The sequence below is a fragment of the Porites lutea genome, chromosome 7 (genome assembly GCF_958299795.1).
Source record: "Porites lutea chromosome 7, jaPorLute2.1, whole genome shotgun sequence".
NCBI lineage: Eukaryota > Metazoa > Cnidaria > Anthozoa > Scleractinia > Poritidae > Porites > Porites lutea.
Genome location: NC_133207.1, coordinates 1,318,502 through 1,330,824, shown reverse-complemented (window position 1 = coordinate 1,330,824; position 12,323 = coordinate 1,318,502).

The following is a 12,323-nucleotide window of genomic DNA, read 5'->3' as shown; positions in this document are numbered from 1 at the left end:
CAGTAGAAACCCCATCACAACAAGGCCCGAAGCGCAAAAGGCGTCGGATTCAATTTCTAAATTATTTGGATGATCATAAATCTCATGGCAAACAGCTGAAGAAACGTCGGCATAAGAAATTCAAACCTTACAAGTACTCCAAGGGCGAAGATGAAGATTAATTAATTTCCATTCCTGTGTATTTGACTCTTTTTGTTTTTAATAAAGTTTTTTAAAACGGTATCTCTCTTGTGGTTTTATTGCTAGTAATTATGAGTCGCGTGTTTTAATTGATCCTTGTTAAGTTATTTGTTTTAAAATAATACGTCAAGGTGCTCCCTTGAGGTTTTTCCTGTAGAGCTAATTTGAATTCAACTTTGGGCTTGTGAACTCGCATAATTAACTGATTAACCGTGCGTGACAAGACATGACAAGACTTCAATAGTTTTTCATTTCCTCGAGATAGGAGAAAACAGTTCTGTAATAGTCAGACAAACCTGAAATAAAGAGTTTACAGCTCGATTCGACTTGCATGTTTGGTGCGATGTTTTAAAAAATATTGGTGATACTAAGACTTTTTCCTTAGCAAAGCGATTGCAAGAATGAAATGCTGAACGGAGAGCGCGCTTTTATGTTGAACACATAATAGAATGTTTACTATCCAATCAGGGTTAAAGAGCCCAGGCAAGTCTAGGCAAGCCTATTGTTCCTATTGTAGTAGAGTGACGCTTATTAGTAAACCTATCCACTTCATTATATATGGAGGAACGCATTTTCACCCAGCTAGCTAGACACTGACTAGGCACATAATTAATATGCGGGAAGGCAGTGACTAGGCACTTAATTAATATGAAGGAACGCATTTTTTTCCCTAGGTTATAACAATGAGTGACGTCATAGACTTGACCCATATGCCTATCAATTAAGGGAACGCACCAACGGGGCTTATCTTTGCTGAAGCATTACTACTAGCCTTGCTGTGGAAGGGGGCTGGGATGATCATCTTTTCTCGATGAATGCCCAAAATATATTTTTTTCGGCTGCCTGGCTCCTGCGCACCAGGTGATAAAAAAGCTCACAGTGGGTCATCTGTGGGTCTACACGCTGTATCCCACTTCATGCAGCAACGGCTACAGAATGTGATAAAAAACAACAACAACAAAAAGGGTATGCCAGTTACTGAAATTCTGAATACATGTTCTCGATAGAGAGATATACATCTTCTGGAAATTTCATGTAAAAATAAATTTTTGACCAGAAGTTATAGTGCATGAAATTAGAGGAACGAACATTTGGGACACCCTGTATTAGTTCTTCTGACGTGAAGAGATATATAAAACTTTTGTTTGTCAGATGAGGTTCGAAGAATTTACTTGCTAATTTTGTTTCCCGAGAATCTCATTCCGCCGAGGGAAACAAGGAAACAACTGTTTCCCGAGGGACCTGTTTTGAAGTGATTTGTTATTAATACAACTGGTAATTTTGAAGTTTGAAATTCATTAATCCTCGCTGTAACGGCGGTCGTCGGTCAACATTCGGTCCTGGTTCAGGAAGATGAACATTAGGTATGCATGACTTTGAACCTCAACTGGAATTTAAATGAATAATATGCTCTTATTTCCTTTAAACAAATATTATTAGGTTTCAGTCAGCTACTTGAAATTCAGTCTTTATGTAAAGCAGAGAACGATTTGTGCAATAGATAAGTTTACGTTACTAAATATATAAGGAACGATTAAACATTGTACGGTCAAGCCATCGACCCATTATTATTTTGCGTACAAGTATGGAATTGACCTACAACATAACAGTCACCCTGCACAAGGCTTTCATTATGTCCTGCCCCTCTGTTTCTTTCAAAAACTTTACATAGGAGTCTTGTTGAGCACACTGCCTGCCTCGAATAGCTTTAGCTTAATGTAGGTAGTGTGTAATGTTTAATATCCAGTTAATCGCTTTTAATAAAGTTGTTGTCGTTGTCGTTGTTGTTGTCGTTGTCGTTGTTGTTGCATTTCGCTTACTTTCATAGCCTCTTAAGTGCTGACTCTCTTTCAGGGATGGAAAATTATGGCCGCAACATGTTCAACAGTAAACGGAGCAGAGTACATTATGAGGGACGCAGGGATTGTGCCAGGAACAAATATACCTGTATACAGCTGTGTTTGTAAAGGAAAATCGAGAGTCTTTGGTAGTGGTTCAAGGTATATAAAGTGCGTCATACACTACTGGATATGCCCCATTATAAGTTAAGTACTAACTGGGGCTATATTATGAGAAAGGAGGTCGCAAATGTTTAGTGTACTGGAAACAAATATACTTACATAAAGTTGCCACTGTAAAGACCTTTAAAGGAGGCCTGCACGACTCTTTGTTAATTAGTCCAGTCCCGGTTGTCATAGGAACCGAAGTATATCGGCATGGAGTAGTTGCCAGACTGTTGACTAATAGCCCGCCAACAGTATTGTGTGTGTTACTAGATTTTCCCCGACTGCAAGTAAAGACTTAGCTGAGACCATAAATAATTACATCAAAATTGCATAATTAGCAATCATTTATAACTTTCCGTCAGGTTGAAAAAGCAGCACCTAACGGATCAAAGAAATATAGATTGTCTTAAGGCCACGGTGCATTATCCACTCACATTATCACGTTGTTTTCGATTGGCTTATAAATAATTTTTCATAAATTCTCATGACCTTATTTTTTAGTGTCAATCATTCAAAATTCTTTGTGTTTCCTTTAACATAACCCGACCAATTTTTCAAAAAGCATTAATCTTGACCAAATTTGGAAGTTTTACATCTACAAATAGTCACCTTGTAACTGGTATCGATTTGTTTCGTTAACATTTTTATTTGTTGTTAACAGTTGGTTTCCATGTTATTGATACATTATCATTATGTTATATATAAATAAGCTATAATATTCGAAATAAAATTGTTTCGTGATGCAGAGAAATTAGACTGTTTTATTTTGCTTAAATCATTGGGTGACATCATGTTGCTTTACGTCAAATTCTACCCACGAGAACCCCATTCTATGACCATATAGGACCAGAAAGAACGAGCGTTCGGTCCTTTTAATGAAGGTTAAGATAGTATCGCAAAACCAGCGAGTCCAAATCACCTCAGAAATACACAAGGACACAAAATACAGCAGAAGTAAGGGTACTTTGTTTCGTTTCTTTACAATACTAGAAGGTTTTTTCGAATTTTACTAATCCCGTATGAACCCTATAAATCGCTTCGTTACGCAACAAATTCGTCAGGGGTAGACTGAGTGGATTATCTTGAGAATGTCGGAGTTTGAGGTATCTAGATCACACATTGTCTGGAGTATTTACTACAGCTCAAAGAACCTGGAATGCCGCTAAAGACTGGAATCCAAAATCAAAACTCCACTGACAAAGACTGGAATAGGAGGCCGATTGCGTTATCAGATTGAGAGAGTTATCAAGTGTATAGAGTTATCCACCTTTTGAACAACTGGGGCCAGATGGCTTATTTTCGGTGACTTGCCGTTGCAGGTGAAAAAAAAAAATAAAAACAATCACGTCATATGAAAAGTTTTAGTGGAGATTATATACCGATAAATTCTTACACAAACACACTAGCCGGGCGTCGCTTATGTTGCTTTAAAACCAGTCAACGGATACGTCTGACTGAAAACCTCTTTTGCCCTTCCTATGTAGTGAGTTTTATTTCATGCACCTACTTTCAGTTTACAACGGTGTATGGTAACAATATATTCACTCAATGTTCGGTCTGAGAATAAGTTTTTTATTTTCATTTTTTTTCCCAATTATTTGGTTCAATTTTATAGGTCAAAAGTTGAAGATAAGTAGCGTATCATTTTGTAAGTACTAGCTGAAAGTATTTAAAAACTTTAGAGCTTAAAAAACGTATCAAGTATTGTTGCCCTGAGTCAACGCAAGGGTCCAAACCTACAGATTCAAATTTATCAAAGAAAAACTTGAACAGAATGCAACGTCTGGAGGAAACGCAAGAGGAACATTATTTCGAGCTGACCAACGTAGATGGAGCTCATCTGTACATGAATGCAGGTTCTGAAGGAAGTGCAAGCGAAAACCCAAAACCAGTATTAATGAGAACGACCACAGGAAAAAACGGTAACGAAAACGCCTCGAAAGAAAGACCCGTGCAAGACGTTGGTGGGGCTGTCTATAGTGAAGTTACAGCAAATAGCAACAGCGTCATTATCCAAGGAGCAGAGCAAGCATCATGGAGACTTGAAGGATCGGATACAGTGCTTGACTCACTAAATGTCATAACGCAGACAATGCAACAGCAAATGAACTTCAAGTTTCGTCGTATGATGTATCTGATGGCTTTGCTTCTTGTGATAATTCTTTTGACTGCAGCAGTGAGCCTGGGCTTGATGGTGAAGACATCGAAGTCTGAGAGATGCCCGAGTCAGCCCTCCTTATCTCCAGGTCAGTAGGGTAGTACAGAGTACCATCGATCTAAACTCTTAAAATACGTCTTTCCTCTTATAGTCACAGTTGAAGTTGGTCAAAGTTTTAGTTGCGAATGGTAAAGAGCATTAATAATAGACCGTTTCCGATATATAAAAATTCATACTTAAGCCCTAAGGCCTGGGATATAAATTGCAAAGGAAATGTATTATTTATCTCTGAACCTCTTGGTGACGTCTTTCGATTTATTTCCCCACACCTGGGAGATGCAAGTAGGAATTTTAATCTATCGAAATTGGGCTATACCCAACTGTGTCTCTGACCAACAAAATTGCAAGGTGTTCAAAAAATACCCTGGGCTAGCTGTCCAAATAAACTGTCTAAACGAACGGGAGGGATTAAGATAGCTAAAGTAGTAGCAGAAAGGCAGGACGGTTGACGAATCAGTTGATAAAGAAAATCAACGTCAAGGTTTCTCACTCCTGAGGGAACCTAACTAACAACACACGTTTTTCTGTGTTCGGTAAGAGATTGGTCAGTTAGAGTTCGGACTGCGGAACGTGTGATAATTCACTGAGCATACTTCATTTCACGTAATTGTTTTTTTTTTTTCTTTAATTGGTGGATTCAGAAACGAAAGAGAACCATAGGAAATCTGATTTCAATTACTTTTACAGCTTAACTTTGAAATTTTTACTTGGTGTAAAATTTCATTTGCACATAATTATTTCGAAGGCTAAAATTATACGTGCACGTGCTTGTGCCTGTATTTTCAGCGTAAGCAAAGAGTTCCGCCAGGAAAAGAAAATGAAAGGCTGATTATAACTCTCGGCAAGGTCAAAAGATGAAACATGTCGAAACACTAGAGAAAAACAGCCTTGAACAAATGCCTAAGTTCGAGGGAGTCGTGGTCCGTTAGGATAAAAACGCAATTTCAACTCTTGCATGCCTGTAGTCTCTTCTTAGTAGATTTCTTACACTATTTAGTTAACAATAAATGGTTAGACGGATTACAGTTAAAGGGTGGTACAAAATTAATGTGTACAAGAAATAAAATCTTTCTGGAAAATAATCTTAATTCAAAATGACTTTCTCTTCATGTAAGCTCCATCAGATTCTGGATTAAGCAGATGCCTGGGAGCTGTGTACATCAACGGACGAGAGATTAGAGAACTAAAAGACGCGCTTAATAGTACTCGTCGTCAACTTGACGATGTCAGAAGTGAACTCAAGAGGCAAAACAGTACAATTGCTAAGGTAACGTCACAAGTAAAATGTAAAAATGGCGAGCAAGTCTATCTTAAAAGACAAAACACTATAAACTGCATCTAAGCGCCTTTTTTCCAGTCGGTGTTTACTGATTCAACTCCCCAAACGTGTTTAGTACCTTAGATCCTAAACATATCGAAACAAACCTATTTTCTTTTCTATCGGCTTTTTAGTTAGTACTGTGTATGAAAACGAGCAAACAAAGGGCTCACACGTGTATCCAGACGAATTATCCACTTCTAAAAGGTCGTTTTAGGCTATTTTAGAAAGACCGGAATTCATCTCGGAAATGTTCCAGCGCGAAAAGCTAAAAAAGCGTGTTCCATCAACAAAAATACAACAACAATTTTCGTTTTGTTTCTTTGTTTGTTTGTTTGTTTTTTGACAATGGTAATTAACTCCTATCTTGCTTTAATTTAAGTTTGGAATTAGCAATGGTACAGATCCATCCAAGCGCTCAGACAACGACGGATTGAAAGGTGAGCCCGGACCTCCGGGGCCATCGGGGCCAGCAGGACCTCCGGGACCCAGGGGCTTCAATGGAACACAAGGACCGATGGGCCCTCCTGGACCACAAGGACAACAAGGTCTTCAAGGAGCAATAGGGTCCATGGGTATAAATGGCTCTCAAGGCCCACCTGGAAGGCCTGGTGCTAGCAATTTAACTCTATGTCTGTACAAAAACAAGAAGGAAGCAGCACAAACAGCTGGAGACTCGGCAGATGCTGTAGTCATGGTTCGGGATGATGAACATCCGGTATGTGTGATTTTGAATTTAGATATCAATTGTATAGTGTAATAGACTGGAAGAATTGTGATTATTAGTTCTTCTGAAGAGATATATAAAACCGTCGGTTCGTCAGATGAGGTTCGAAGAATTTACTTTAATGTTAAACACTTTTAAAATGACTGGTCCCGACTGAAACAGCTAGCAGCGAATCTCAATCCGCCTAGGGAAACAACTGTTTCCTGAGGGACCTGTTTTTAAGAGATTTGTTAAACAACTGGTAATTTTGAAGTTGGAAATTCATTAATCCTCGCTGTAACGGCGGTCGTCGGTCAACATTCGGTCCTGGTTCGGAAAGATGAACATCAGGTATGCATGGCTTTGAACCTCAACTGGAATTTAAATGAATAACTAATATGCTCTTCTTTCCTTTGAACAAATATTATTAGGTTTCAGTCATCTACTTGAAATTCAGTCTTTATGTAAAGCATAGAACGATTTTTGCAATAGATAGTTTACGTAAATATAGAAGGAACGATTAAACATTGTACGGTCAAGTCAACGACCCATTATTATGTTGCGTACAAGTATGGAATTAACCTACAACATAACAGTCACCCTGCACAAGGCTTTCATTATATCCTGCCCCTCTGTTTCGTTCAACAACTTTTGATTGTATTTAGGTAGTACACAGGAGTCTTGTTGAGCACACTGCCCAAAATAACTTTCTTAGTTCTAAGTTTTTTTTTTAACTTCTTTACACTGAAACGTGGCAAGTTTAGATTCCAAAGATGAAATTGTTCCTATAGAGCTTCCAAATACAGAGGAAACACAGGTACGGAAGGGTGAAAACGAACTGGTTCGTTCCCGCTAACATTTACATTTGCTGACAAACACAGTGGATGCCACAGTAACGGTTTGATTGACGTCGCAGAAAAATTTGAGCATGCTCAATATGAATTGTCGAGGATGTCGGCAGAGGTTCCTTCCTCTTCTTGACTTATTGAGGAAGATCGAAGGAGACTCTGTTGGCAGGGTACACCAACACATTCAAATTTATCAAAGACAAACTTGAACAGAATGCAACGTCCGGGGGAGACGCAAGAGGAACATTTCGAACTGACCAACTTAGATGGCGCGTTCGTTAATGCAGGTTCTGAAGGAAGTGCAGGCGAAAACCCAAAACCAGTATTAATGAGAACGACCACAGGACAAAAAAACGATAACGAAAACGCCTCGAAAGAAAGACCCGTGCAAGATGTTGGTGGGGCTGTCTACAGTGAAGTTACAGCAAATAGCAACAGCGTCATTATCCAAGGAGCAGAGCAAGCATCATTGAGACTTGAAAGATCGGATACAGTGCTTGACTCACTAAATGTCGTAACGCAGACAATGCAACAGCAAATGAACTTCAAGTTTCGTCGTATGATGTATCTGATGGCTTTGCTTCTTGTGATAATTCTTTTGACTGCAGCAGTGAGCGTGGCCTTCATAGTGAAGACATCGAAGCCTGAGAGATGCCCTAGTCAGCCCTCCTTATCTCCAGGTCAGTAGGGTAGTACAGAGTACCATCGATCTAAACTCTTAAAATACGTCTATCCTTTTTATTTCTTTATTATTTTATTTATTTTTTAATATTTATAAACACGTTCTAAAGCCCAATGTGATATTGTAAAATGGCCAATTTCTGGTAAAAAATAGCCTTTTCAACAGTGTTTTCTCCACATTTGATGTAGTGCTTAAAAAGTGGTATTATCTAGAATGAAAATTCAAAATGTTATCTTCCTTTTTTAATGTAGATCGTGCAGGTTTCCAGTCGTTTTCGGCAAAATGTGTTCCAATTTGTCTTTTTTTTTTTTACGCAGTGCCATTAAGCAATAATCCAGGATAAATTCCGAAAAATGTGCAAACGCACTCAAAATGACCACTGAAATTTCCAACGTCGCTTTAGTAATATTAACTTAAAGGTGGCCCGAACCTATTTATATGCGTTTTGGTTATGTTTTTGATTTGCGTTTTTTAGAATTAAAGATTCAACCGATTTCTATGATTTCTAGCATACCAAATTAATAATGATGGAACTTTAAGAAAATGTTATTTGTTTTCTTGTAGATATAAAAGCCTTTGAGATATCGGCATATATTTAAAACCGCATTTTTACTAAAAATGCAAATAACTTCGATATCCCACGACAGATGTTTCGTTTACTTGAGCAAATAAGCCTCAGAGCTCTCTAGGTTTACATCTGCAAGTTAGAAGGCAGTCGTGACCGTAGAACACGCTGCACAAAATGCTGGTCAAATTTAACCTTAAAATTCTACGCTAACACATTTAATTTTGTGAAAGTTGACGCACGAATAGAGGTAGAGTGCGGACATGTCTATCTCCTATCTGAAAGGATATTCCCACCTAAAGCTTTATTGCAAGAAACAGAGTAATCAGAAACCTACGCGAACATAGTTAGCACTTTTAGAAGAACAACTTTATGCTGAGTGCGCGGTAATATTAAAGAACTTTTATTCATCAAACTTAAGTTGTATTTGTCCCTCTCTTTTCGAAACAAATCTTAACAAAGCAAAATATAGCGTCTACGCAAAAATGTCAAGAGTTTTTAGCATCGCAAATTCCTGTTTTGAAGAGGAATAACGCCACCAACTCCAGTACTTCTAACCATCCATTTTCCAGCTGCAATGAAGACCCTTGTATTTGGTAATTGATTCAAGCTTTTAAGACTTTGCCAGCAAATTCGCACGGAAATTACCACCTGGGAATAAAGATGAAGACAAATATGACAATCGTCTTATTCTTCTCATTATCACTAACAGCAAATTGCCCATGCGGACGTGATCGGAAGTCTTAATAGCGTGAATAAATTAACAAATACCTTTTTTCATTGCAGCTGAAAAATGGATGGTTAGAAGTACTGGAGTTGGTATTTTTCACGCCCCTTCCCCCAGAGCTATAATCCCCGACGCCCGCGCCCTAGGTGCATTTGAAAATCAAGATACCTGTGACGGTAAGACGCGGTATATCTACACGAGCTCACGAAAAAAAAGGGGACTGTGAACAGTCTACCATAAACGGTCACCTCTAGTAAGCGCACGCGGTCACCCTTTCTAAGGTCCCAAAGTGCTGATTTTATTGTTTTCACCTGTATTAAACGGTCAATTTGTTTACAAAAACTTAATTCTAGGAGTCAAGTACAGCAAAGTTAAAAACACAAGTGTAACTTGTTTCCACAAATTTCTCGAAATCAACTGTCTGAACAGTGACGTTCGGTTATTTTTAACAGTAGTGTCAACATTAACATCAAATTGATCGTTAACTAGCTTCTCTTTTAAGAATAGGCTAGAGAGAATAGGCCATTTGCACGATGCGACGTCATTTTACTACAACGACCAGAATCCTTCAGAGTTTTGCTTTCTTGTGCAAATTAGGGCTTTTAATATTTAAACCTCGCTGGGATTTCCAAATTTAAATATCAAAGAAAAAGCGAGAAGTATTATGGTCGTAGTAGTAAAATGACGCCATAGTGCAAATGACCTATTGCACAAAAAATTGTCCCCTTCAAAATGATATTCATAGGGCACTTCTAAACCATAACCAGCTCCTCTGTTTGTGTTTTTACTTTAGAAATACAAAAGATAATCAAGTATCAAGCAAAATGCCATCCCCACTAACCCTGATGTTGAATTTTACGATACCTTTATTAAGCGGTCCGCGTGTACAGGTTTGACTGTACCCAGTCTCTTCTCGGATTAAGCCTCCACCGTGTCTTCATTTCTGTTCGTGTTAAAACGGTTTCAAAACAGGTGGAGAGGAAATGCAACTGGAACAATAAAATATTCGCTGGAGTCAGTACTTATCAAATGACATGAAATTTTGTGTGAAATTTCAAACTGCTATAAATAGCAATAGAAACTTAAAGCAAAAACACGAGGAAGAGGAAAGAGGAAAAGGGATTCTTAGATAAGTCACATTTATTGAAAATACCGGACTGCCGGACATTTAGTGTTTTGAGGAAAACCTTGACAGGTTACCGGCCATATAGCCACAGCGTATTTGAGCAAAAATCACCGTTCATAAGTTTTTTTCTCTGTACGGTATTTGTCAATAAAACAAAATCGAATCGATTTGTGCATTGTGTCTATATTGCTTTTACTTTCAGTCTTGTGTCTTTATGGTCTGATCGAGCCTTGAAGTCGCAACCATTTCTCTACATACAATCGCTTGACCGCCTCGAATAAAAACCTTGCCATCTTCGGTCTTATTTAGTGCAAATACCACTTTGCTTCTTTGCCGTATGCCATCTGACGACGAGATTTTCCTCTTTCACTCCTAAATTTCACATTTCTCATCGCTTTAATACTTTTCTTTTCAAAGGGCCTTTCTCTTTAATAGGCTGATTTAGCAACAGGACGGGAACGTCAGGTTGCGACGGGAAAGGTCGCGGAAAGGACTAAACACGACTTCCGGTGCGCAATTTGCCGCTCTGCCATGGGACAAGCCAGTTGTTTAATTTGCGCGCGCCGTCGTCAACTGACGTTCCCGTTCTGTTGCTAAATCAGACTACTAAAAATAAGGAACGGGCCATTAGAAAAGTTGTGGGGGGGAGGGTGGGTAATTTTCGAGTCGCCGGAATTTTTTTTCGTTATCAAATTCCTTGTATGAATTTTTTTTAAGGCCATAGCATGAATATTTTTTAGGGTTAATTGGCGTGCATGAATTTTTTTTCATTTAATTTTCCCTTGCGCGAATATTTTTTTTTTGTAATTCGCCCGACCGCCCCCCCCCCCCCCCACCCCCATAAAGTGAAGCATCACGCGCAAGGGGCTGATTTTAACTCTCGGCAAGGTCAAAAGATCAAACATGTCGTAACACTAGAGAAAAACATGTTTTAATCGCTTGGAGATTTCATTCACGTTTTCAAAAAGCCAAACCACCACAATTAGAATGCACAGTCTGTTTTTCTACAAACGTGCAAGTAGCGAACTAGAGACGCAGAAAGTGGTACGTCACCGGGCTTGTGGTAAGCCTTGAACTAGCCCGCATAACAGGCGCTTTAGGCCGCTTTATTTTTTCTCCTCCCCTCGTCTCGAGCGTGTCACGCTTCGCGCGAAATACCGCGTTCGCCTCGCTTGGCTCAATTGCAGGCTAGCCTTGAACAAATGCCTAAGGTCGAGGTCGTGGCCCCTTGGGTTAAAAACGCAATTTGATCTCTTGCCTACAGTCTCTTCTTAGTAGGATTCATAGACTATTTAGTTAACAATAAATGGTTAGAAGGATTATGGTTAAAGGGTGCTGTACAAGATTAATGCGTCGGTGAGAAATAAAAATCCTTCTGGAAAATAATCTTAATTCAAAATGACTTTCTCTTCATGTAAGGTCCATCAGATGCTAGATTTAGCAGATACGCACGCGAGATTAGAGAACTGAAAGACACGCTTGACGATGTCAGAAGTGAACTCAAGAGACAGAACAATACAATTGCTAAGGTAACGTCGCTAGTGAAATGTGAAAATGGCGAGCAGGTCTATTTTTACTATTGCATCTTATCACCTTTTTTCCAGTCTGTGTTTTCTGATTCAACTCCCCAAACGTGTTTAGTACCTTAGATCCTAAACATGTTCGAAACAAACTTATTTTCTTTTCTGACGGCTTTTTAGTTAGTACTGTGTATGAAAACGAGCAAACAGAGGGCTCAGCCGTGTATCCAGACCCCGGGGAGGGGGGTACTTTAGGAACTTCGAGTTCTGGAACCCTTAACCTATACCAGAGCTAGTTCAGCTGAATTTTGCTACCCTATACTAGAGTAAACTCCCAAAATCCCCCTATGCTAGAGTAGCTGTTTACCTAGTCTAGATAAAATCTTCAACCAACTGATCAGTTTCCTGAAAAATGATACCCTACTCT